The 26,948-nt window shown below is 40.8% G+C and overlaps 1 protein-coding gene across 1 annotated transcript in view; it reads left to right on the forward strand.

Moving 5' to 3' along the window:
• TMC1 (transmembrane channel like 1) overlaps positions 1–26,948 on the forward strand; it is a 373,785-nt gene that overhangs the window by 202,282 nt on the left and 144,555 nt on the right. The window contains exon 4 of the mRNA XM_032866628.1: positions 1,396–1,473. The gene's annotated coding sequence lies outside the window, so the exon portion shown is untranslated. The remainder of the gene's footprint in view (positions 1–1,395; positions 1,474–26,948) is intronic.

Below are 26,948 nucleotides of genomic sequence, written 5' to 3' on the forward strand. Positions count from 1 at the left end.
AAAGAGCCCAGATGTCCATTGACAGATGAATGAATAAAGAAGATGTGGTTCATATATACAATGGAATATTACTCAGCCATCAGGAAAATAAAATCTTACCATTTGCAATGACATAGATAGACCTAGAGGGTGTTTTCCCAATCAGAGAAAGACAATTATCATATGATTTCACTCAAATGTGCAATTTAAGAAACAGAACAGAGAATCATAGAGAAAGGAAAGGAAAAATAAAATAAGACGAAATCAGAGGGGCAGACAAACCATAAGAGACTCCTAACTACAGGAAATAAACAGGGTTGCCAGAGGGAAGGGGTTGGAGGGATGGGGTAACTGCGTGATGGGCATTAAGGCAGGCACGTGATGTAATGAGCACTGGGTGTTCTATGCAGCTGATGAATTACTGAACTCTACTTCTGAAACAATAATACACTATATGTTAATTAACTGAATTTAAATGGAAAAAAAAAAAAGAAGTACCTGCAAAGGATACAAAGAAGAGGTGGTCAAGGCATGAGTTAAAAATCCTAGACTAGGGGCACCTGGGTGGCTCAGTGGGTTAAGCCTCTGCCTTCGGCTCAGGTCATGACCTCAGGGTCCTGGGATCGAGCCCCGCATCGGGCTCTCTGCTCAGTGGAGAGCTTGCTTCCCCCCTCTCTCTGTCTGCCTCTCTGCCTACTTGTGATCTCTGTCTGTCAAATAAATAAATACAATCTTAAAAAAAAAAATCCTAGACTAAAAAAAAATATATATATCCTAGACTATATGGTGCTCTGGAAGCCGAACGCAGTCAGTCAGGAACGATAGGATGAGGGGAAAGACTGTTTGTTCCAAAGAGGTTAAGGCTGATGAGATTGGGAAAAGCCTATCAGATTTGGTGATTAAGATACTGAGCTCAGGGGCGCCTGGGTGGCTCAGTGGGTTAAGCCTCTGCCTTCGGCTCGGGTCATGATTTCAGGGTCCTGGGATCCAGCCCCGCATCGGACTCCCTGCTCAGTGGAGAGCCTGCTTCCCTTCCTCTCTCTCTGCCTGCCTCTCTGTCTGCTTGTGATCTCTGTCTGTCAAATAAATAGATAAAATCTTTAAAAAAAAAAAAAAAAGATACTGAGCTCAGTTTTTGTTGAGGACTGAAAGTCACCGGAAGCTGAGCAAACGGACTCCTGTGGTTGCCCTGATATGATGACGTTGACGTGGATTCAGAAATCAGGGTATTTAAAATGTTTCTATCAATGTTCAGCAATTTGAGGACTGAGCAGAGAAGGTGGAGGGCTGGGAGGGATAGGAGGGGCATGTCTGGTGCTTGGGTTTGAAGGTTTAAATGGTGTCAGTGGGTTTAAGGATTGCAGCTTGTTAGGAAAAAACAGCATTGACATATCTGACTCTGGGATTTTGTTTCAGAAAGGAGGCAAATGAAGTGAGAAGGCCAGCAGAGGAGTCAGAAGAGGATTTTCAAAGTTTGATCCGTGTTTCAACTTGGTAAGTATGTCAGAGCCCCGCCAGGCTATGCTGATCTTAATATCTTCCCCTCCTAAATCATCATAGATACTTGACTTTGATCAGTTTCAGTCATTAGGGCTCTAGGCTGGGTATTTTTTGTCCCCCATTCCCCCGCCCCCGCCCCGGCTCCACTCTCCATCTGTGACCTGGGAGCCTGACCTGTAAGGTCAGATAACTTCAACGAGTTACCTTGTACTCTGGCTTCAGTTTGATTTGGCTGCTAGGGGACACACGTGTGAGACGGGAGGGAGGGAAAATGTGAGGGAGATGTTTATTCCTCTGGTTCCCTTCCTGCAGAGTCATCTTACTCTCTCCCCTTCCGGCCTCCAGGTGGTAAGAACACCCAGCCTCTTAGCCCTTTGTGATTTCTCTGTACTGTGCCACACCTTTGAAATTGCCTGTGTTACTGACTCTGCATATGCTTTACTTCCTCAAATTACCCAAGTTGAATGTTCCATCTGGAGCCTGTCTGACACAAGTTTTATATAAGATTTCATTATAAAAAGTCGTCATCACTAAAAAGATGCTTGGAACCAGTAGACTAGGACAGAGGTTGGCAAACTTCCTCTGAAGAACCAGATAGTAAATATTTTTGGTTATGCAGGTCATACAGTATCACACAATGTCCGCACTCCCAGACTCTGCTGTTTTAGAGAGAAAGCACCCAGGGATGTTAAATAAATAAAGGAGCATGACTGTGTTTCAATAAAACTTTATTTACAAAGATCAGGAGTGGGTTTTCCTTTTGCCCTATACAGGCTGAGGTTTGACTGATCCTAGATCTATAACAAGCCGTCTTTTGTCCAATCTATGAGAGTGGTTCTCAATCTGGGAAGATTTTGCCCCCTAGGGGATGTTTGGCAATGTCTGGGGACATTTTTGATTATCACAGCTGGAGGAAGGGGATACCACTAACTTTTCTACACAGGGCCGCTCCCCGCAACAAACAAATTACTCTGCCTAAAACACCAGCCTTCCTGAGGTTGAGAAATTTGGTCTTGAGGGTAAGTAGATTGTCAGTTTGCTTACCGTATCAATGTGACTCAGTGAAAAGAATCACAGAATTAATTCTATAGCTGTTTTTTTTTTTTTCCTGGCTCCAGTTTCAATGTTCTTTTACAGTACTTCTTAGAAAACAGATACAATGCATTTAAAGGAAATGTGATGGTGTCCTCACCAAATTTTTCATCCCTCAAATCATTAGGCATATTAATCTACCCTAACTTACTCTTTTTGCTCCTAAGTGTCTTTTGGATAGGTAGTGAAAGTGTTCATGCCTCTTTGAGCAAAATTTTATCTGTCTGTGTATCCTGAAGCTTTGTCTTGGATTTCCTTGGCTTGCTAGTTAAGAGTAAGGACTGCCTGGTAAAAGGGTTACATTTGGTCCAAAGGAGTAATTATGAACATGGTGTAAGTTTGGCAGTAGGTATGTGGAGGTCAGGCTGACAGCGGAGCCTGAGAAAGAGGGTGTGTTGTCTTTGTGTGCAAGTCAGTGGGTGGGCTAGTGGAGGGAGAGGCCGTTAATGAAGGTCTCAAGAGTTAGGAGAGATGGAACGTTTTATTCACAGGGAAAGGGAAGGAAAATGACAGTTGGGAAAATGAATGGTTAGGAAAGGGATATCAGGGGAATGTGGCCCTGAGCTGGTTCTTATGATTATAATCATCCAGGCCTCTGTGTTTCAGACTGACCACCTTAACATTTCAAAAGGGGAAGCAGAGGGAAGGATAAATCTGACATGACTTATTGTACTGTGAGTTTTAAATGAACCTATATATTATCCCCAAACTACTAAACCAGAGCAGAATTGCGACATTTGTATTCCTTGAATTGAACGGTTACTTCTTTTGGCTAATGTCCTTGTTTAATGACAGAACACAAATTTTGCCCCCTCCCCACCACATTGTCAGTTAGTGGACAAGTTGAAGACAAGGACACATGAGTTCTGTGTCTGGGTGACATCATAATTTTGATCAGCTGAACAGCCTGGCAGTGGCCTTGAAGAGATGCTTAACTTTTGGAAATCACTTTTTTATTGCAACCAAAGCTATTAGGTTTAAAGGTCCATAAAGATGAGATAAACAGTCATGAAGGCCTTTGAAATTCATACACAGTGTGTTAAAGGATTTAATCATTGTCCCTTAAATATGGTGATGGCAAAGCCATATCCATACACTGGCAAAAATCAAATCATCGTCTGCTTAATGGGGAACAAAAATTTGGAGAACAGTGGATGAGCTGTTACTTCTATGTGATATCAGAGTTATTTTTGCAAACTCTTCAAGGGAACACCTTGACTTGAGCATCCTGCAGTGGAAAACAGCCATATATCTTTTTATTCTTAAAATTAATTTTAGAGCTCCTGTTTTCCTGGTGGGTACTTTTATCATTGCCTAATTTGTAGATTGACAATCCTTATAAGATTGTAAGATCAAAGCAGTTTAGACTAATTCTGACCCTGAATATGAATGGAAGAAATACAAGCTCTCACTCCACCAAATTGAGCCAATGTATTAATACACAATTTAATATAAAATCCTGGCTGATATTGGGATTTCCTAATTGCCAGGCAATATACTAAACAGTTTACATGGTTTACTATTTTAATTCTCCTGATTAGCCCAGAGGTATGTATAGTGATTGTCACCCTCATTTTACAGATGGAGAACCCTGAGGTATGAAGGCATTACATCATTATTACAACATCACACAGGAAGTGTTGCTGTTGGAGTTTGCACACTGGCAATTTAATTTCACAGCCTATACTTAACCACTTTTTTATACTGCTTTCCTCCTCTATGTTTTTGGCAGTGAATATGAGAAGGTAATTTTGAAGGCATTATGGTACATTAGATATTAATAATCCAGTAATAAATTATCTGTCTATAGTACAAACAAGCTCTTTGGTTTTGGGGAAATCATAGAAACTTGTGTCAGTAAAATGAGGATTGTTCTGAGTGGTTTCTAAAGTGTCTTTTCTACTCTTAGCAGGATTCCAAGATAATGTGATAGACTTTTTAAAATCATATCCTTCAATCAAATGGTCATCCTTTTGGTATTTAATTATTTGGAATAGACACTTTCCAAATTTGGAATAATTTCCCAGTTCTTCTTTGACTTCATTGGTTTAGATATTTAGATGGAAATAGAAATTCCACAGCAAAAAGGGAGACTATTGTATAAGTCATTCCTCTTTGTTAAAGGGGTGTTTGGCCCGTATAGACAATTAACAGAATTTTGGAACTGTAAAGGGCCATGATCTAACCCATTCACATGACAGATGAGGAAGCTGAAATCCAGAGAGGTTCAGGGACATGTCCAAATTCACAAGGCCAGCTCAGAGTAGAGCTCGCTACACTTGTCTGGATCCAGATCTCAGGCCCCTCCTAGCACATCACAATCTATCACTTCTGCCTTAATTTCCCCAAGTTATGAAAAGCCACGGCCTATTTTAGTCTGGGTGTTTTAGTGGAACAGAGAGATCTGAGTTTGAATCTCAGCTCCACTGCTTATTAGGTGTGAAACATTGGGGAAAGGTAAAATGAAAATGTGTGTGTGTGCATGTGTATGCGTGTGTGTGTGTGTGTTTATGTTTATATTTATATTTATATATAATGCCCAGGGTTTATATATAATGTTTAGGATCATCAGACTGAACCTCAGAGCTGAGTACGGACATACTATGGGGGCTGCGTTAGTACTAAGCAAAGTATCTGTAATTGTTGAATAAGAACATATGGGAAAAGATGTCAACCGAGTTTGTAATTGAGACCAAATGATGGATTGAAGCTGGTCTGCTGCGGTTTTCAGTCAGTTGAATAGTGTTAAGTGGTGAGAAATCAAACCATAAGAAGGGCACAGGAGGGCGGGGGGAACCAGAGTCCAAAGAACCTGTGCCCCTTCTTCCCACATCAGTACAATGGTCACAATGAAGAGAATGGTGCCACTTTATGAAGGTCATTATTATTATCTGTCAAGTTAAATTAGTGTCGTTGAATTCAGCATTCTTAGCATTGTAAGCCTGTTTGCTTTGAGTTTGTCAAGTTTTCTAGTTTTATTATATAAGAACTGCAGTCGTAAGTAGCTTATGTCTCATTTTGTATTACATGTTTAAACAACATTATATACAAGATTAAGCAAGAAATTAGAGAAATAGAGGGTGTTTTCTTTTTCAAGAACTATTCTTACTTTTTTTTCTGGGCATGAAAAATGCTTGCTTGTCCAGTATGAGTAAAGAAAAACATAAAAATGTAAAATTAAAAGAAATTAGTAAAAACTCTATTATCATAGGTTGGGATTTGAAACATCACCATAAATTCATAATGCTAGGGCACCTGGGTAGCTCATTCTGTTAAGCGTCTGCCTTCGGCTCAGATCATGATCTCAGGGTCCCAGGGTCGAGTTCCGCATTGGGCTACTTGCTCAGCAGTGAGCCTGTTTCTCCCTCTGCCTGCTGCTCCTCCTGCTTGTGCTCTCTCTCTCTCTCTAAAACAAACAAATGAATAAAAGAAAATACATTTATTTTAGAGAGAGATGGCATGAGAGAGCTAGGGGAGGGAGGGGAAGAGGGAGAGAATCTTTCAAGCAGACCCCCCACTGAGTGTGGAGCCCCCTGAGGGGCTCAGTCTCACAACCCATTAGATCATGACCTGAACTGAAACCAAGAGTCAGAGGCTCAACCAGCTGAACTACCCAGGGACCCCCAAAATAACAGTTCTTAATTCACAGTGATGTGAATGTAATCACATCATAGATGTTCATAGCAGCATTGTTAAAAATAATAAAATACTAGAAACCATCTAAATCTTAGAAAATAATATGTACTCACATGAGAGTGTCATTTAAACCTTGTTGTAGAAAAATAACTCATGATTTAGAAAATGTTTAAGATACATGATTAAGTAAAAATATAGGTTATAAAATATCATGCCAATAGTATATTTCAGTTTGGCCAAAATAATATATGTATAAATATGGAGAGAAAGAAAAGTGGATGAACACACAGTGAAATCACTGTATCTGCGTGGCAGGATTATAGGTGATTTTATTTATCTTCTCTTTGTTTTCCAAATTTCTATAGTTAGCATGAATAATTTTGTATTTCCTAAATATAAGAAAAAAGTAACAAAGTTTAAAAAAAATTTATTCATTTTTTAAATTTCTTTTCCAGAATTCATTGTTTATGCACCACACCCAGTGCTCCATGCAATACATGCCTTCCTTAATACGCACCACCATGCTCACACAACCTCCCACCCCCCGCCTCTCTAAAACCCTCAGATTGTTTTTCAGAGTCCACAGTCTCTCGTGGTTCATCTCCCCCTCCAATTTCCCCCATCTCACTTCTCCTCTCCATCTCCCCATGTCCTCTGTGTTATTCCTTATGCTCCACAAATAAGTGAAACCATATGATAATTGACTCTCTCTGCTTGACTTATTTCACTCAGCATAATCTCTTCCAGTCCTGTCCATGTTGATAGAAAAGTTGGGTATTCATCCTTTCTGATGGAGGCATAATACTCCATAGTATATATGGACCATACCTTCTTTATCCTTTCGTCCGTTGAACGGCATCTTGGTTCTTTCCACGAAGAACCATTGGTGACTGTGGCCATTGCTGCTATGAACATTGGAGTACAGATGGCCCTTCTTTTCACTACATCTGTATCTTTAGGGTAAATACCCAGTAGTACAATTGCAGGGTCATAGGGTAGCTCTACTTTTAATTTTTTGAGGAATCTCCACACTGTTTTTCAAAGCGGCTGCACCAACTTGCATTCCCATCAACAGTGTAAGAGGGTTCCACTTTCTCCACATCCTCTCCAATACATGTTGTTTACTGTCTTGTTAATTTTGGCCATTCTAACTGGTGTAAGATGGTATCTCCACGTGGTTTTGATTTAAATCTCATTGATGGCTAATGATGATGAACGTTTTTTCATGTGTCTATTAGTCATTTGTATGTCTTCTTTGGAGAAGTGTCTGTTCATGTCTTCTGCCCATTTTTTGATGTGATTATCTGTTTTGTGTGTGTTGAGTTTGAGGAGTTCTTTATAGATCTTGGATATCAACCCTGTGTCTGTAGTGTCATTTGCGAATATCTTCTCCCATTCCGTGGGTTGCCTCTTTGTTTTGTTGACTGTTTTTGCTGTACAGAAGCTTTTGATCTCGATGAAGTCCCAAAAGTTCATTTTCACTGTATCTTGAAAGAAGTTGCTGTGGCCGATGTCGAAGAGGTTACTGCCTGTGTTCTCCTCTAGGATTCTGATGGATTCCTGCCTCATGCTGAGGTCTTTTATCCATTTCGAGTTTATCTTTGTGTATGGTGTAAGAGAATGGTCGAGTTTCATTCTTCTACATATAGCTGTCCAGTTTTCCCAGCACCATTTATTGAAGAGACTTTTTTCTACTGTATATTTTTTCCTGCTTTGTGGAAGATTATTTGACCATAGAGTTGAGGGTCCATATCTGGGCTCTCTACTCTGTTCCACTGGTCTGTGTGTCTGTTTTTATGCCAGTACCATGCTGTCTTGGTGATCACAGCTTTGTAGTAAAGCTTGAAATCAGGCAACACGATGCCCCCAGTTTTGTTTTTCTTTTTCAACATTTCCTTAGCAATTCGGGGTCTCTTCTAGTTCCATACAAATTTTAGGATTGTTTGTTACAGCTCTTTGAAAAAGGCAGATGGAATTTTGATTGGAATTGCATTGAAAGTATAGATTGCTCTAGGCAGTAGAGACATTTTAACAATGCTTATTTTTCTAATCCATGAGCATGGGAAAAAAATTCAAATATTTTTAAAAACAATAGCATATGAATGGAAAGATATATTATTTTTCAGAGTAGAGATAATACCTGTGTTCAGATTTTGATACCTCGAGTAAGAAACTACTGATCTAGGTAAACATTTTAAATTTAAATTTAATTTAATTTAATTTTTAAAAAATATTTTATTTATTTGACAGAGAGAGACACAGCTAGAGAGGGAACACAAGCAGGGGGAGTGGGAGAGGGAGAAACAGGCTTCCTGCAGAGCAGGGAGCCCAACACAGGGCTCTATCACAGGACCCCGGGATCATGACCTGAGCTAAAGGTAGATGTTTAACAACTGAGTCACCCAGGTGTCCCAACTATTTTAAATTTAAAGATGAGCAAAGGAGACCCCCCCAAAATTGAGGTGACTTGCCCAAGAAGACCATCTTTACCAAGCAAAACAAAGAAAAAAATCAAAAGTAGAATATGTGGTTCTAGTTTTAAAATTATATCTGTATTACTTTGAAGTTAACCTGTATTCATATTTGTGTACACACATCTTTTTGCTTATCTCCCAGAGCTAGAGAAAAATGGCCAGATTTGGAACAAGTGAATGATCCATGGCCTGACGAGTAAGTGACTGAAGATTGACCTCCAAGATACTCAAGGTTTGGTTCGTGTAGATTTATAGTGATTGTCTTGCACCTCAAGAGGTATTTTCAATGCATTGGTGTAACTAGCCGACAATTCAGCATTTCAGAGAAATTCAACCTTGCAGGGGGATCTTCTCAAAAGTCTCCAAGTGATTTGCAAGGAGACTGACACCATCAGTCAACAATCCTGAGTCAGCCAAGGAAAGTCCTTTGGCACCGGATGGAATGCGTGTGTGTTTATACCAGGCATTTTAAATTCATTTTCAGCTGACTCAAAACATAAAGCCAAAGTATTTGTGGGGCAACAGAATATAATTGACCACAATTTAGGGCACAGAGAAGAGAAACACCCAATGGGGAACAGGAAAGAAACCTGAGTGGGGAAATTATCTAATGAAGCTTCCTTAACTTTGCATTCAGAGAGTTTTATTCTGCCCCCTGTGTCTGTTTTCTCATCTTATCAGACCTGAGTTCTGCTCTGATTTTCTTTCGATGTGGGCTGGGCTGAGCATGCAACGGAAAGCAAAAATAAAGGTCTCACAAAAAGCCAACAGTCATTGCCAGGGTCTGGGAAAAGGAGTGTGGGGAGGGACTGCTTAATGAGTAGGGTCTCCTTTTGGGGTGATGAAAATGCTCTGGAAGTAGATGGTGGTTATGATTGAAAACACTCTAAATATGCAACTTACCGCTGGATTTTACACTTCAGAGTGTGAAAATGGGGTATTTTATGTTATGTGAGTTTTACCATAAGAAAAAAAAAAATCAAGGCCTCAAATGCATTGCACTAGGGAGAATGATAGGAGGGGGGTTGGGGAGGTGATAGCATCATGGCTGTGGGAGGGAGATGGAGGGTGAGCTAGGGGTTATAGAGACCAGGCTGGAAGCAGTGGGACTTCTGGCTCAGACCTGAGTCCTGATTTTCTTTGAGTCATCGATTTTTAGTTTTCTTAGCACTACTTCAGCTTCTAATTAAGTTCACGCAAGATTTATACAGATGTCATAAGCAGGCTGTCTTATAGTCAAATGTAGCTTATAGTTTTTTTCCCTGAGTATGTTTTGTTTTGTTTTATTTTATTTTATTCTGTTCTATTTTATTTCGTTTCATTTTATATAAATTCCTTTAGGTATGTCCCCCATGGATCCCTATTATTTTATATTATTCCTGCTTCATTAATTTATGATACATGCCTGAAAAATGAAAACATTTGTGTCTGCAACACCTGATTTTTTATTTATTTATTTATTTTTAATTTTAAAAAAGATTTATTTATTTGAGAGAGAGAGAAAGAGAGCACAAGGTGGGGAGGGGGGCAGTGCAGAGGGAGAAGCAAACTCCCCACTGAGCAGGGAGACCGATGTGGGACGCGGGCTCCATCCTAGGACCCTGAGATCATGATCTGAGCTGAAGGCAGATGCTTAACTGACCCAGCCACCCAAGTGCCCCTGAAACACCTGATTTTTTAGGAGCTTATGCATGCAGAGTGCAATGCTAGATAGAGTTTACTAAAATGGACTCTTGCTTCAAGGAGTCTTAGGATGAGGACACAGTGCAAATGGTTTATTACAGCTTGGGCAGGGTAAGTGCCCAAATGCTAACGCAAAGTAAGTATGTTGGAAACAAAGACAAATGCAAAGATCATGTAATATCTGATTGCCTTCCACTTCTGCTCACTGTATTGAGAGTTTAGTTCAGCGAAAGCAGTTAAAGAAGACAAATGGTATTAGTTAAGAAGCTGGGAAGAAATACCATCAAATCTGTAACTAATAGTCATTGGGGCTTAACATTTTATTGTAACACACTTTTAGCTTGGGCACGAGAAGTGTTTTCCATCCTTAATGAAAACAGCTTTGGCAAAATGAAAAATATATATGATTGGATTTTTAGCAATCGAACAGCAATGCTCTCAGGAAATAAAACTCATGGTTTATTGTCTCCTCCCGCGTGCTTACTTACTGATCCTCTCAGCAACTCTGCCGGTTAGTTAGTGTGTCAGAGGAGAACCTTGCCATCAGTGAGGGGACATCTTAAACATTTCCCGTTTTCAATTCCAAAAAGCAGACATGGCTTTTTGGCTTTCTTGAATCACATTTCTTTCAAGAATCAGTATTACTTGTAGATATTTTCATGTTTCATTTAAAAAACATTTCCCCCATTAGAATTTTAGGTTTACCTCTGCTTTGATGGCCATTTGAATAAACAAACAAACGGAAATTACCTTAGTGAGATTCCAAAGAACAAGAGTAGAGAACAGACCTGGCCATGCTACGTTAGCTCACTCACTGTCAAGCATTTCTTCCAGAATATCACACTCTTACAAGTGCCCAGACTGTGCTTATTCTTTATATATTCATATTCTACTGGAGTGAACATAAATTTGCACGGCATGATAAAGAAGCTTTATTATTCTATATCCAAAGATTTTAAAAGTTTGAATCTTTGGACTCAGTAATTCTGCTTCCTGGAATTTATCCTAAGGAACATAATCATAAGATAGCCAAAAGAAAATTATGCGAATGCTAATAATAGTTTCAGCCAGAACAATAATGTAGTTACAATAATAGTTTTAGTTTTAGTTAGAACTTGCAAGGTGCCGGTTAGCAGAGTATTGTCTCTGAGCTGCAAATTCATCCTTCTTTGTCTTGCTTTGTGTTACTGGAGCGAAATCTAATCGGCAATTTTTTTTTTTTTTTTTTGGCCAGCCGGCTGCATAGACGGTTTCATCAATAGAGGGCGCTGTAAGAAGTAGTTGCGGGATGACACTTTCAGGTTTCATCCTCCAGGCAGTGGCTGCGAGAGCCCAGTAGCAGTATTAAGGAGGAACTTGAGCTGCACCCTCGGGCCATTTCTCCCTATCAGAGGCTTCTTCTGAGCGTTTTCATCCCTCTGTACCCACCGGCAATCATTGGCCATTTCCGTAGAGTACCTCGGGCTCGAGGCACAGAGCAGCGAAGGCGGACCAGCTTCTACTCAACCCCACTCAGCCGCGAACGCATTACTACACTTCCTTTGCCGTCACACAAGTTGGTTTTAGGCGCTATTGTAAGGGACACCATATTTTTAAAAATTTTTCTTTTTATTCGAGTGTTGTTGACATGCAATGTTACATTAGTTTCAGGTGTGCCAGGTAGTGATATGAGAAGTTTATTTATTTATATTTTTAAGGGATGCCATATGGATGCGTCAAATATTCTGTAGCACTCAGTACCCTTGGATGGTGGTGTTGGTAGACGCACTGGAAGGAAGAGAAGGCAAATGGGTATCCAGAGTATGTGTTGATTTTGGTAAGGACAAATTGCTAGCTGCTGTCAAGAGAGTTGGGTTCTGATATAATTAATATTCTATCGGGTGGCTTGGTGAGTTTTCCCCGAAGAATGGTGCTATGTCAAGGGCTTGACATCAGACTCTATTGCTGACAGGTTGGGAACCCAGCAGTGGGAGCGCGTTCAGCATGGGTGGCCCCAATTGCAGCACTGTGACCGCTGTGCGTGGGCTTCTGGCACAGGCCCTGGGATGTCTGAAGAGGGGGCTAGCTAAGAGTCATGGTATGGGTCATCCTGTGCACGTGGTCATGGAGGGTCTTCTCTGTGGTGTATGCTCTTCCGTGGGCATTAATGTGACATCGGCTTTTTTTTTTCATTCCCATAGGTTCATCCACATACCTCTTTTCTAGACTTCCTTTTCTCTGGTCATCACATCTTTTTTCCTTGGAACATGCAGAAAGGATGCTATGTAATACACAAGGCTAGTTTAGAAAAGGCCTTGCTGGTTTCTTGGGAAATGCTTGTTCTGGGACCTGCCAGTGCTCTTCAGTTCAAGTTCATCAGGAACACCTTTGTAGTTAAACAGGTTACATTTATTACTTGTAGCAAGGACGAATGAACGTCATGGGAACTGTGAGGTGTTTCAGGAAGAAGGTGTTAGAAAGGACCCATTATAGAATTTGGGATTTGGTTGGGTGATTGGAGGAAGGTTTAAGGAAGCATAGATTTGGAGTGCCTGGGTGGCACAGTCAGTTAAGTGTCTGCCTTTGGCTCAGGTTGTCCAGGGATCAAGCCCCTGGTTATCCCTGGTTAATCAGGGCTCCCTTTTAGCAGGGAGTTTGCTTCTCCCTATTTCTCTGCCCCTCCCCCTGCTTGTGTGCATGCACTCACGCGCGCGCGCTCTCTCTCTCTGTCAAATAAAATCTTAAAAAAAAAAAAAAAGCATAGATTTGGTCCAGACTGGATGTTTTCAGAAAGTGGGGTTAATTCTATGGTCAGATATTTTATAGATGTTATAGTGGCATTTTACCTGTGCTTAAACGACATTATGAAGCGGTCTTATTTTATCTTATGGTCTCAGAGTAACCTTGTCTGAGGTCAGTATTCTATGAGATTATTTACATCCAGCAGGAGAATAACGTAGCCTGGCTGTGGATGTCAGATCAGTTCTGAACATGAGGACATCACTTCCAAACACAAGTTCTTTTTCAGAGCTCTCAACTGTCAGATAGCTTGGCTATGTAGACGAGTCTCCACATGGACTGATCACGTATATACATGTAGAGAGAAATGGTCCAGAAGTTAAGACTTCAGCTGTTCAGATCTTCCAACCTGGGTGATAGACATATGAATGAAGAAGACTTTGAGATAATCTCAGCCACAGCCATTGTCTGGCCACAACTGCTGAGACCTCAGTGCAGTGAGAACTGGCTAGCTGAGCCCAGTTGACCTCCAGATTCAGGAGTAGAACAGCTGTCAGGAATTTGTACCACTATTTTGAGGAGATTTGTGCAGCAATAGATAACTGATACAGTTGTCCTGTAAACAGCTCTATAGGCCTGGAGCTCAGGAGAGAGACTTGACCTGGCAGTATAGGTTAGGAAGTTCTTTAGCAAGGAGAAAGCACTTGAAGTCATTGGAACCGATGAAGTCACTGGGGAAATAATGTACATTGAGAAGGGAAAAAAAGGCCTAATGATGGCACCATTAGTAACAACAGTGAGGGGATCAAAAAGAAAGAAGCATTTGCAAGAGACCAAGAAGGAGTAGATCAGGTGATATAAGATGACATCCAAGAGAGATGATGTCAAGGAAGTCAAGACTAAGTGGTTCCAGAAAGAAGGGTATTTGCCACAGAGTCAAGTGCTATGGCTGGAGATCAAATAAGACAAGGATGAAAAGTGTCTTTGAGTTTAGCAGCAATGGGTTTACCTTGGTAGCAAAAGTAGGTTCCAGGAGGTTGGGTTCGGGGACTGGTGGGGCCAGGAGTGATGCCGGCAGAATCCACATTGTAGAGTTAAGGAAGGAAGAGAAGAGGAGAAGGAGGGGACCAAAGCCTGAGCTGTTTGATTACAGACTACATCACATTGTCTTTTTCCATACTATTTGTATATAATTCTTTCTCTACTATTCAGTAACCCATAGAACAATCACGTCATGTCTTGAACCCTACAATTTCACAAGAGCATGGATAGATTATATCTTTACGTGTATTTAGTGTTATACTTTAACCTGTAGTTTCCAGTTACAAATATATTATTCTGTGTGTTGCTGCATGTCTGTCATTATAAGCAATTCAAATATCCTATTGCTTATTTCTCTTACAATTAAAATAGTTTATCATTTAAAATAGTAACCTCCACTCAGTGTTCACTGGCACCTTGTCATTACTTCAGAAAAACAATTTCAGTTTAAAAGTTATAAACTCTTGAGGCATCTCTGCGGGAGGACTAGCTTACTTTTGCCAGAGAAGTCTGGGGAAAATTACTCTAGTCATAGCCTGCTAATTCATAGCCTGATTGTCATGGCTCCCATTCCAGTTCACCCTCCTGGGAGGCTGGATTGGGACCTTGCTTATCCAAGTGGGGGGTGAAGGCCCCCTTGGTGACAGTGAATGAGTTGCCAGAGTTGTGGAGAGAAATTCTTCTCAGTTCAACCTGTAAGTTGATGTTGCTATAGTGGCCTCATTTGGCTCCCCTGAGCCTCTTTTTCATCTCTTTTAAGGGGAAATCTTACCCCATCTTTTTTGTTATTTGCTCATGGTTTTCTTTTCACAGATGTGTGGGGGCAAGCACTATGATGGAGATAGGAGTAAGGACTTTATTTCTTTTTTAGATTTTATTTATTTATTTGAGGCAGAGATTATGAGCAGGGGAGGAGCAGAGGGAGAGGAAGAAGCAGACTCCCCATTGAGCAGGGAGCCCGGCACAGGGACTCCATCCCAGGACCCTGAAATCATGACCTGAACTGAAGGCAGACGCTTAACCGACTGAGCCACCCAGGTGCCCGGGAGTAAGGACTTTAAATGAAGAGTTTACAGTTCAAAGGACTTGAAATTTATACGTCAGATGTCACTTTCAAGTGAGGCTCTACACATGGACAGTACACAATAAGCAGATTTGGGGGATGACATGTAGGGTACATTTGAAACTCCTGTTGCATTCCTCAGCTACACTTGCTGGAGCATCTTGTAACTTTGTAAATATCACCATAGAGTACACTGTAGTACTTAAAAACATTCCTTTGTTAGATGCAAAATCTACTGTTATTTTTGCAAGCCATTTTTGGCATTTCTTCTTGTGTTGGAATGCCAGAAACCTCTAAAATGGAAAATTCCTGGCCATTTCTCAGCATCTGAGAAGGCCTGCGGCAATAACTTTGACTCTCTGTGGAAGGAATTCTGGGGTGTGGAGGATGATCTCCTGAAAGCTCAGAAGGATTGGAAAAGGTAGATAGAAAGCGCTGTGTATGGAACCCGTGTTTACGCCATGTACTGTACTAGGGGCTTCGTAGTTTACATTGAATCATGTGTGGTATGAAGCCGAAAGGGGGAGAGGGTCTGAGCTGTCATCAGAAGGGAAACCGTGGCATGTGGGACATAAAACCAGCTTGTGATGGGGGTTGGGTTAAGGGTAGGGGAAGAAGATCTTGGCAAATTCATTCTGCACAAGTACTTGTGTTATCCTCACTTAGGCGGTCTTTGTGACTTTTTCTCTGGGTTCATCTGGTTGGCAGATGGATGAAAATGTCTTTTAGCCCTAAGGAAGGCACACAGAAGGCATGCATGAATCATGGCTGTTTGATAAATAAAAGAAACTGAGCTTCAGAGGGTTTCTGGGATGTGCGTGCGTGTGTGTGTGTGTGTGTGCGCGTGCGTGCACACGCTTCTGCTGTACATACCACCAATATAAATCTGATTTTTAACTGGGAATATTTCACACGCTTCTCTAGTGTGGCCCAAGTGGATATATTTTTAGAAATGAAAAGTAGAGCATGTTCCAAAAGTTCTTTTCTTCTGCCATCGGGGACAGCAAGCCTTTATTTATAGTAATTTGAGGTCCCCACATACCTTCAGCAATATTAATGGGGCAAACAGAAAAAAATTAAGCAGTTGATGATAAGATCATGTGCTTTTTACAGAGAACTTGATTTCTCTTGCCTCTGGAAAATATAAGCCTACTTTCTGCAACTATAATCAGAACTAATTCTTTTCTAAGATTTCCCTAAAAGCAAGAATATGGTCAGTGCCACTGACCTTGTGTCTTGGTCTTCATGCTTCAAAGAAAAATACATACATAGGTATCAGATCCTTTGAATTCGGTAATATTTATTGCAAAGGAAATATATATGGAATGGAAATATGCATATAATGGAAATACACAATAATACCTAGAAAGATGTCTACATTTAGCCACTACTATATGCCAGATTCTTTACATATATTCAGTACCTTATATTCAAATAATCCTATAAGGTACATATTATGATCACTCTTTGTTCCAATGGAATGTCAAAGATATTAGGTAATTATTCCAAGGATGGTGAACTGGCTAGTGGTTGAACTAAAAGTTTGAACCCTGGTTCCGCGGTCCCTGATGCTTGTATTCTTTCCACTCAGTCTCTCCCTCAAAATCCTGACAATTACTGTGGATGACAGAATTGGATAACTCAGAAGGCCACGACATTTATTATTCAGCAATGTCCATATTGAAGGAAGCAGTTACTGAGCTTCTACTTTCTCTTAGGCACGATGGTAAATGATGTGGAATCCAGAAATCAAAGATGGGGTGTTCCTGCCCTTGTAGAAACCGTGGGCAGGAGGGAAAGTCTGAAAAGAATATTAGTGATTATGATGTGGAATGTCAGAGGCTATGAGAAAGGTAACAGCAAGCGACTGCTGGGACCTGGGAAAGACCACAGGCTCTGTGCGCATGTGTGGTGTGTGCATTTGGGGTACATTAAAGGGCATTCCAGACAAGGGAACAGCATGTACAAAGTCAAGGGCTTGAGGGCTTATAGCTTATATGAGAAACCGCAAATTTTTTGCTTTGACTGGAAAACTGTAGTTATAGGTGGCAGGGTGATGAGAAACGAGAATATGAGGTCTTGAGAATGGTGACATCAGAAATTCTACTTCTTATAATGACCATAGACTTTCAAAATTGTCTTGATAAGACAGGTATTTTCCTTCTGCTTTTGATTTCTCTCTTTTGACAACACACTATAATAGTCACGGTATTTTTCCAAAGAGGAAATGCAGTTAGTACACAAATATATGGGGGAAAATAGGGTTACTGGTTATGAAAGTAAAGAACAAAATTAACCCAAAGAAAAAATAAAGCTAATGAAAATATCTGATATTGGTAAGGACAAAATGTGATAGGCATATTTGTGTTTTGCTGACTGGTCTATAAATTGATTCAAATTTTTGTACACAAACACATATTAAGATGTTTCAAATGTTTATACCCTTTAATTCAATAACATTAGTTTTGGAACTCTATAATAACAAAGTTATTATAAATATTTATTGCAAGTCTTTTTAATGGCACATCATTAAAATCAGCCCAAGTAGCCATGGTACATCATTTTGATGCAACTTAATGTACCATTAAAAATTATGTTTATGAATAACATTTAAAATGCATTTCATACAATTCTAGCTTAAAAAGTGGGGTACTGAAATATATATATACATATGTATATACAGGCATATGTGTATATATATATATATTCCCCCCCCACTCCTCTATACTCTCTAAATGTGTACATTAAAAAAAGAAACTGGAAAGAAATCCATAGAACGTTAGTGGTGGTATTTGGGTTTGGATAGTAGTACTAGAGATAATTTTTTTTCTTTGTACTTTTCATGCATTTTCCATGTTTCCTTTAGTGAATTTTTATAACTTTTATGAAAGAAGTATTACTATATATTTTTTTTGTTGATGAACAGGAAGCAATATGTGATAGAGTCCCATTTTATTTTATGTTTCCTGGTGTCTAGTAAACTCCTATCTAAAGCTGTGGCTGGGTAGCAAGTGAATGATGATTTTTTAAAAAAATTCCCAGTATTGGCAAACTTTCTCTTGGCATAGCTCTGCTGGACTTGAGTGAGATCTTCTCTCCCAAGCCACTTGTCTCTTAGACTTTCTAGCAAGAGAATTCATGAAAAATTACAATCTACCATCTACAAAAGGCTACATGCCACAGGACCTACTAAAAGGCATGACTCTTTATTTTGTGAACGACCCCTCCCAGGATCAGTGCCTCACAGCTCGTCTCACATCAAATGCAACCTTCTTCCACTGCTGTTCCCTCCAGAATGCACGTCTTTGGGAAGAAAGGAGTTCGGGGAAGTAGAGATGGCAGTCCAGTGACTTGGAAAGTCCGCCTTCCACATACCCTGCCTATTTCGAAACATCGAATCTGAACACCAGTCTGCTTGTCAGGAAGGAATAATTGCAAAAGACCTCAACGAAGCCTACCCAATAAGAGCAGGAAGCAAGAAAACACAAGTGTTGTGAAACAGGAGCACAAAGCCTCTAGGAGAGAACGAGCCAAGACGAGAAGACATGAGGTTTGCGGGTTGGTGCCCTTGTGTCTTTCTGCCCCAGATCTTCCCTGTGCTTTTAATTCTGTCACTCATAAAGAATCCAGCAACGTGTGGCTCTTTGATTCTACGGTATATAGGAACGCATTCCCTTCGGGCCGTGTTTCTCAGCCAGGCATGATTTTGTCTCCTAGGGGACATTCGATGAAGTCTGGAGACAATTTTGGTTGTCACAACGAGGGGGCTGCTGCAGATGGCATCTGGTGTGCAGAGACCAGGGATGTGGCCAAATATTCTACGGATCAGAGGCCCAGCCACCCGCAGAAAGAATTATTTGGTCCAGTATATCAATAGGGCCATGACTGAGAAACCTACCCTTAGAGGAGAAGCCTAGAACTTCTGTCGAATTTTTGGTTTAATCAACGAATGAGAAAAATGATGGGGAAAATAGACACAAATATCAGCGGTCCTCCAAGCAGAATCCCTTAGGTCAGACCTTTGCTGCTTACCAGCGTCAGCCGGTTTGTCTACTTTCTGAAGTTTAGAGATTTCACCAAGACATAGTTATTCAAATTCCTGTTATTTTCTCTTTCAAAACCCTATTTTAATTGCCTAGTGTGGAGATGTCTGAGATAGACATCCCTTTTCTTCTTCTTTTTTTTATTTAAGATTTTATTTATTTATTTGAGAGAGAGAGCACAAGCAGGGGAGCAGCAGTCAGAGGGAGAAGCAGACTCCCCACTGAGCAGGGACCCCAATGTGGGGCTTGATTCCAGGACCCTAGGATCATGACCTGAGCTGAAGGTAGAGGCTTTAACCCACTGAGCCACCCAGGTGCCCCCATAGTCTGTTTTCTACCCAAGATCCAACAGTGTCAGATACATAGCTTGAAAATGATTCTGAAAAGCAAGTGGACAAATAAGTTTACTAAAGAATCCTAGAAAGTCATTGGCAAAATCCTTTTTATTCTAAGTAGTCCAGGCCATGTTCTTGGGTGTAGAAGATACTGCATAGATATTTTCATAGCTGGAAAATTATATGAGAGTGGGTATTACGGTAATAAGGAACCCCTGAATTTTTAAAAAATCAATATAGCCTAGAGTAGGAATAGCCACCGAGTAAATTTCGATATGGAATCGGAAGGAAATTTTTTGAATTTCTGTGATTTTCAGAGTTTAGGTTTGAGGTAGTTTAGGTAATGATCATGTCCCCCATTCTAGAGACTTCATTTAGGACTCGGCTTAAATGTAACTTCTTAGAAAGCCCTTTCCTGGTATCCTGATGCAAATATGCCTTCTCTCCTCCCCCATTACCTTCCTATACTATTCCAATCCCTTTCTGGCCTATAATTCTGATTTTCTATCTAAAAAGATCTTACTTACTTGCTTACACATTAATCATCTATCATTCCCCATATGCTACAGTGGTTGCTTTCATTCTGTGAGTAACTGAAGCCCAAGAGCCTGGGAATTATCTTTAAATCCTTCTTTTTCCTTATTCTTTCCTACAATTCTTCTGTTTCATTGGCCAGTCTCAAGACTGTTCTAATTCCAAACATGTCTTGAAGTTGTCTGCCTCCCTCAGTATCCACTGCCCTTGCTCTAGTCGAAGGCCATCATCAACACTAAGTACGCTGTAGGAGCCCCTGCCTGCCATCCCACCTCACCATACCCCTTCATAACCTATCTGCACAGAAGAGCTGGAAAAATGTAATAAAAGTGTAGACTGTGTGTTCACTGTCCTGCTGAAACTGGGCCTGTTATAGATGGGTTCTCAGTGGTATTGGATGGAGGGTGAGTGACAGCAATAAATGAGCAGAGAGTCAATTAGCAGAAAGTGTCCCTTTGCCTTACCTGACAGAGAGGGCTAGGGATACTAGGTTAAGGTCACAGAGCTATCACATGTCCGATTTAGGACCAAAACCTGATTTTTCTAAGAATAGTCAAGGGTTTATTTATAAAAGACACATTGCTGGGTGCCTGGGTGGCTCAGTGGATTAAGCCTCTGCCTTCAGCTCAGGTCATGATCTCAGGGTCCTGGATCAAGCCCTACATCAGCTGCCTCTCTGCCTACTTGTGGTCTCTCTGTCAAATAAATAAATTTTAAAAAAAGAAAAAAAAAACATTGTCATATCTCCTCATTCTTTCTTACTCTCAACGAATAAGTAGCATTTTATTTTATTTTCATGCACATTGTTCATCTTGATTGGAAAACTGATACCTATTTACTATAATAGTTGTTAAATTACTGGAGAGCATAAAGAAATTAAGGAGTAATTCATAATCCTCCTCTGCATGAAACTCTTACTTTCATCCGTATGCTTTTCTTTCTCATTTTTATTTTTTAACATAAGTATGCATTCATTTTTATAATCAGGGAATATAGAGCATTATGTTGCTGTGTTTCATTCCTGGGAAATAATGGCTGGTGATATTTTAATGAAATTTATTCTAATATTCTAATATTTGATGGGTTTGCTTGATTTGTAAGCTATGAATTTCCATAGTGTCTGGAAAGACATTTCAGAAGGTGCTAACTGTAAGTTTAAGAGAGTAGGCTTCCTAATTTTAAACATGGCCCGTGTAATTAATAAATATAAGAAATTAGCATACAACTCCTAATCCCCTGAATTCTAATAGCAACTGGCTCTAAAAACAGCAAAATACTCACAGCTATAGAAGCCTGTTTCTTAGAAAAATCCTTTGAGAAAGGGAAGAAAAATTTTACAGCTTTTCTATCAGGGAATGTAGCAATACCGTAACTCTACCTATATATCCGTATCTATCTATTTTCAGAAACCACATTAATATATATAAAATAGCTGACATTTTCCCAGAGACTTTCTCTGCAGGTGGTTTTTGGAAAACAGCCCTGAAGTAATTTATAATTTTTTTTAAAAGATTTTTATTTATTTGTTATCTGAGAGAGAGCATGCAAGCTTGGGGAGGGAAGAGGGAAAGAGTCTCCAGCAGACTCCCTGCTGAGTGGGAAGCAGGGGCTCAGCCTTAAGACCCTGAGATCACGACCCCAGTGGAAATAAAGAGTAGGAAGCCTAACTGACTGAGCCACCCAGTCACCTCATAAAGTAATTTATAAACTTCATCACTCGTTTCCACATACTGGCAGAGTCACTCATGTGAAATATATGCTTAAAATGTGTATAATTGCTTTAACATTTGTAATTAAAATAAGCGTCCTTGCCTAATACATAGAGGAATACATTAAAGAAATTGTAACATCAAAGTTACGCTTTCTTAATTAAACAAGAAGGACTGTTTACTTTTAAAATTACGTATCATACTCAAGCTGCCTTCAAAGGTAATTTTGTTTTCCATTGTCCACATTTTAAAACAGCTACTGTTTTCTCATTGTTCATCTCAGTTCTTTAGGGGCTATCTGTCTCTCACTCCAGCAACACAAATGAACCCCAATTTACATCGGAATCATTTTAAATAGACCAAAGAACTAATTTCATAGATCAGTTTTTAAAAGCATTGTGCACCTGTATTCAAAAAGTGTGGCTCAGTCATGAAGCATTTGCTGTTGGCGCAGATCATGATCCCAGGGTGCTGGGATGGAGCCCCACATCGGGCTCCCTGCTCAGCAGGAAGCCTGCTTCTCCCTCTCCCACTCCCCCTGTTTGTGTAACCCCCCCTCTGTCAAATAAATAGATAAATCTTTAAAAAAAAAGTATTTAGCATAGTGTCTGGCACAGAAAAAACACTCAGTAGCATGTCTGACAATGTCTTTGTGATCGCCGCTTCTGCTGATGACGGTCTTGATAACATAGATGAGGCTAATGGGATGCTTACGTTATGCACCACGACACTGTCACTAGGGTGACTGTATGTCGTAGCTGGGGGATTTCCTGGGGGAAATCATGGTTTATGTCCATTGTCCCTGTGTCCTCTCCAGCTTCATATTTTAGCCCTCTCAAAAGTGTCCTAACTTGGGTGGTCAGTTGTCTGGTTGCTGGCTAAAGTGCAAAAGGAACCATGATGAGAAGGCCCGGGACATCATCACCCGTCTCGTGATATGGTCTCTGCTCTCTCCAGGCCGAGTGAGAGGGTGAGTGGCCTGCATGGCGGCAAGCTTCCCAGATACGGGAAGGGACATTTAAAATTCATACACACTTACACTTTGTAGATGAAGAATCAGGCATTTGAGAAACAGAGACCAGAAGGCTCGATCTCCCGTCACCCTTCTGGTCATGGTATTTTTTACTCGGGATTTGATTTTGGATACAAATTTAAAGACATTTCTTAGACACGTCCACCTTCTCATTTGGCAGACGAGGTGCTGGTGGTCACAATGATGTTTGCGGATGTAGATAAAACTAGTGACACCTGAGTGACAGTCTTTTCCATAACTGCTATGTGTAATTTGAGGTTGTAGGCACTACTTCCATTCTGGCCTTTTCTTTTCTCTTTTCTTTTCCCTTTCTTCTTTTTTCTTTTTCTTTTCTTTCTTTTCCTTCCTTCCCCCCCCCCTTCAGGTTCTATCTAATCTGTCAACTCGGAACTGTCCAGGTAATTTCTTTGTCACCCTCCAGTCCGGCCCATATGTTCCTTCTGTAGTTTGTCAACACACTTCAATGTAGTCCTGTAATAACTTGAAATTGTGTTCACACTGTCTCCTAGGTTTTCATGACCATGTCAAATGGATGCACCATGTCACAAACTGTCCTCTTCACCATCCTCTCTTACAGAAAGCTAAGTATGTGTCCAGAAGCTCCTGGATTTAGTACTAGCTCTATAATTTGTGGGGCTTAGTGAGAATGGAAAACAGAGGGCCTCCTTTTTAAAAAAAATTACTAAGAATTTCAAGATGGGGGCGCCTGGGTGGCTCAGTGGGTTAAGCCTCTGCCTTCAGCTCAGGTCATGATCTCAGGGTCCTGGGATCGAGCCCCGCATTGGGCTCTCTGCTCACTGGGGAGCCTGCTTCCCCCTCTCTCTCTGCCAGCCTTTTGCCTACTTGTGATCTGTCAAATACATAAATAAAATCTTAAAAAAAAAATTTCAAGATGACAGGGCCCCTGGGTGGCTCAGTTAGTTAAGCGCCTGCCTTCAGCTCAGGTCATGATCCCAGGGTTGTGGGATTTAGTCCTGCCTGAGGCTCCCGGCTCAGCAGGAGTCTGCTGCTCCCTCTCCCTCTGCCTGCTGCTCCCTCTGCTTGTGTCCTCATTCTCTCTCTGTCAAATAAATAAATAAAATACTAAAAAAAAAAAATTTAATGTTCTGCAGAACATTAAATCAAGCACTTGTCCCTTCTATTTCCAAAGATGTTGCACCTGTGCAGTTGTCCCTGCTTGCAATTTCCATCGATTAATTTCCTTCACTCTCCTTCCAGCTAACAGTTATGGGCATTTATTATATATGAGGCACTATGCTGGCTATTGGAAATAAAAAAATATGCTTGCTTTTAGATTCTAATATCCCTACTTTTTAGATTCTGATGGCTAATATCCCCATGAGGTAGATGAAATAGCACACACATTTTGGCTTTATTTTTGTCTTTCAGATCACATGCTCAGCTGTAATTTCCTGTACACCGGCCTTAAATTGCCAATCCTCTCTGCCATGTTCTTGTGATCTCTGTAGTAACTACAGGAACCTGGCAGGCTCTATTTCCCTGGATCTCTTACCATCCCATGCTTTACTTATTCTGTTACTATAGACGAGTTTGTTCACAGCTGGGTAACAGATCATGCCAATGGTAGAGTTTGTTGAAGTGAGTTTGAGGCGAGGGTTCAAACTCTGATGTCTCCAGGGATTGGGGAGGTAAAACGCCATAAAAAGTAAAACCACCACATAGATTGACTTGTGATGGCAGAGAAAAAAGGTGCCTACTCAGCCGCAGAAGATTATTGCCATGTGAGATGTGGTCGTCACAGTGTTGTCAAGTCTTCTCAAAGAGAAGTTAGAAATCTAAAAAATCATACGAGATGCTCTTTTTCTGTTGCCCATTAATTTCATTTTTAAAAAGACTCAGTACGGGCGGAGAAAAAGAACCGTGCCCCAAAACTGACCCAGGAGATGTCAGTTTCTAATTTTTGTTTTTGGTCAGATTTACTGAGATATGATTCATATGTAATTAAATTCACTCTTTTATGTGTATAGTTCTAAGTTTTGACACATTTGTGTAACAACCACCACAAGCAAGATATAGGACAGTTCCATCATCCCCAAAAGTTCTTCTGCCTCTTTGTGGTCAGTTTCTCCAGCTCTTGAACTACTGGTACATTTTCTGTCTTTATAGTTTTGTCTTTTCCAGAATGTCATAGAAATGGAATTGATAGCATGTAGACTTTTAAGACAGGCTCCTTTTACTTAGCATAAAGCATTTGAGGTTTATCCATGTTGTTGTGTGTATTTGGGTGGTTTTTATCTAATTTTAAAAGACATTTTCCCTCCCTCCCTCCCTCCTTCCCTTCCTCCTCCTTAGTCCAACTTATAAATCTGTTCTTTTATGGATTGAACATTTGGTGTTACCTCAAAAAAAAAATTCTGCCTAATCCAGAGTCTTCTACTTTTTTTTTCTCTAGACTTTTTTATATTTTTAGGTTTTACACTAGGTCTATGGTCCATTTTGAGTTACTTTTTGTATAAGGTATAGGATACATTGAAATTCTTATTTCAATGTATGTCCAATTGTTCCAACATCATTTATTGAAAAGACTCTTCTTTCTCCACTAAATTGTCTTTGCACCTTTCTTGAAAATCCTTTGACCATATGTGGGTGGATTTATTTCTGATTTCTCTCTTCTTTTCCAGATGCTTTCAATATCCTATCGGCTTCTCAAGTTCCCTGTCAGTTTTAGGTCTCTCCCACAGCCTCTACCCATCCCTGGTATTTGTCAGTTTCCCCCAGATCAGCAATGGACTCCCAACATCATAAGTGTCTTGTCTTACAACTGGCTTCAGGATGGGCATACCAGGTACTGGGGGATGGACTGGGGTTTCTTGGCTTTCATTCCTACAGTGAATGTGGTCTGATCAGGGCCTTCAGAGACAAGGCAAACAGGTATAGTCCGGAAGGTCCATTTGGCACTGCAACCTGGGTGTTCTCCCCCATGAGAATACAATGTTTTTCTCTCTCCAGTACCAGAGAACATATTGTAGCATTGCCAACCTACAGTCAAACTCTGCAAACTTTTATCAGTGAATTTGCCTTTGGGTCAGAGTAATCAAACCAGTACTGAGGGGAAAACACCAACTGGGAACCCCAGCCAAGAGGGGTAGCTGGCAAGCAATATAAATTGCCTGGGGGCCTAAGGGAATAGGAGAAACTATCTGAAAATGGCACTGAATAGGTATTGTACACCCTGCCCATAGTGTTTTCAGTAGCCCAGGACAGCTGGTAAAAGAAGGCAGATGGCTCGTGGCCATTGACTGTGGACTACCAATTAATTAAACAAGGTGATGACCCCATCAAACAGCTGTGCCCCACATTGCATTTCTGACTCCAGAAGGCACTGTGGCAGAGACAGCAGAAGGAGAGAGTGCCCCTGGGATTTTGGTCCCAGCTTTGGAAGGGGCAGAAGCCTGATTATCTCATAGACCACAGCTCCTAGCCCTGTCTACAGTGTTCCTCCAGGTAAAGCCTCTCCTGGAATTACAGCAAGTCATGGGAAGAACTTTCTTCCTCTCAACAGATGAGCTGAGAGTATGTTCCACTGACCCTCTGCTGTGGCTCAGACTCCCACTTTGGTTAAGTGCAAGGCTGTTTGCAGCAGGGTCACTCTGCCCACCAGGCCACTGTCTCTAGAAACTCAGGCCCTGCTGGGCCCTGCTGAGTATGTAGAACCTCCGAATGCCCTTCTCCTATTCCTTTGGTGGCCCCTGCAGAGAGACAAGGAGGGAAATTCCTCCTGAAGCCAGGTGTACAGACGGGTCTAGTGGGGCAAACCACCCGCAGGCACTGTAGTCACTATTCAGCCCAACACTGACACCATCTGGATGGAAGTAGAAATGAATCGCAGCCGCCAATAGGCTGGGCTCTGAGAAGTTTGGCTGGTGAGGACTACTCCTGCACACCGGTCATTAACCCTTTCCCCTCAGAGTTAGCCTATTGAAAAGGATTAACCTTATGGCTTGGACAAGGGGTATATGATCATGAGTAAGTCCTCATAGGGGCAGGAAACGTGGAAAGACATTGGGTTTGCCTGCGAGAGCCTGAGGTAGTCCTTACTTTTCCATATTCTGGCTTATAAGGCATTGACACACCCTGGCAATCAGGC

The sequence above is a fragment of the Lontra canadensis genome, unplaced genomic scaffold (assembly GCF_010015895.1).
Source record: "Lontra canadensis isolate GAN:19392208 unplaced genomic scaffold, GSC_riverotter_1.0 scaffold31, whole genome shotgun sequence".
Taxonomy (NCBI): domain Eukaryota; kingdom Metazoa; phylum Chordata; class Mammalia; order Carnivora; family Mustelidae; genus Lontra; species Lontra canadensis.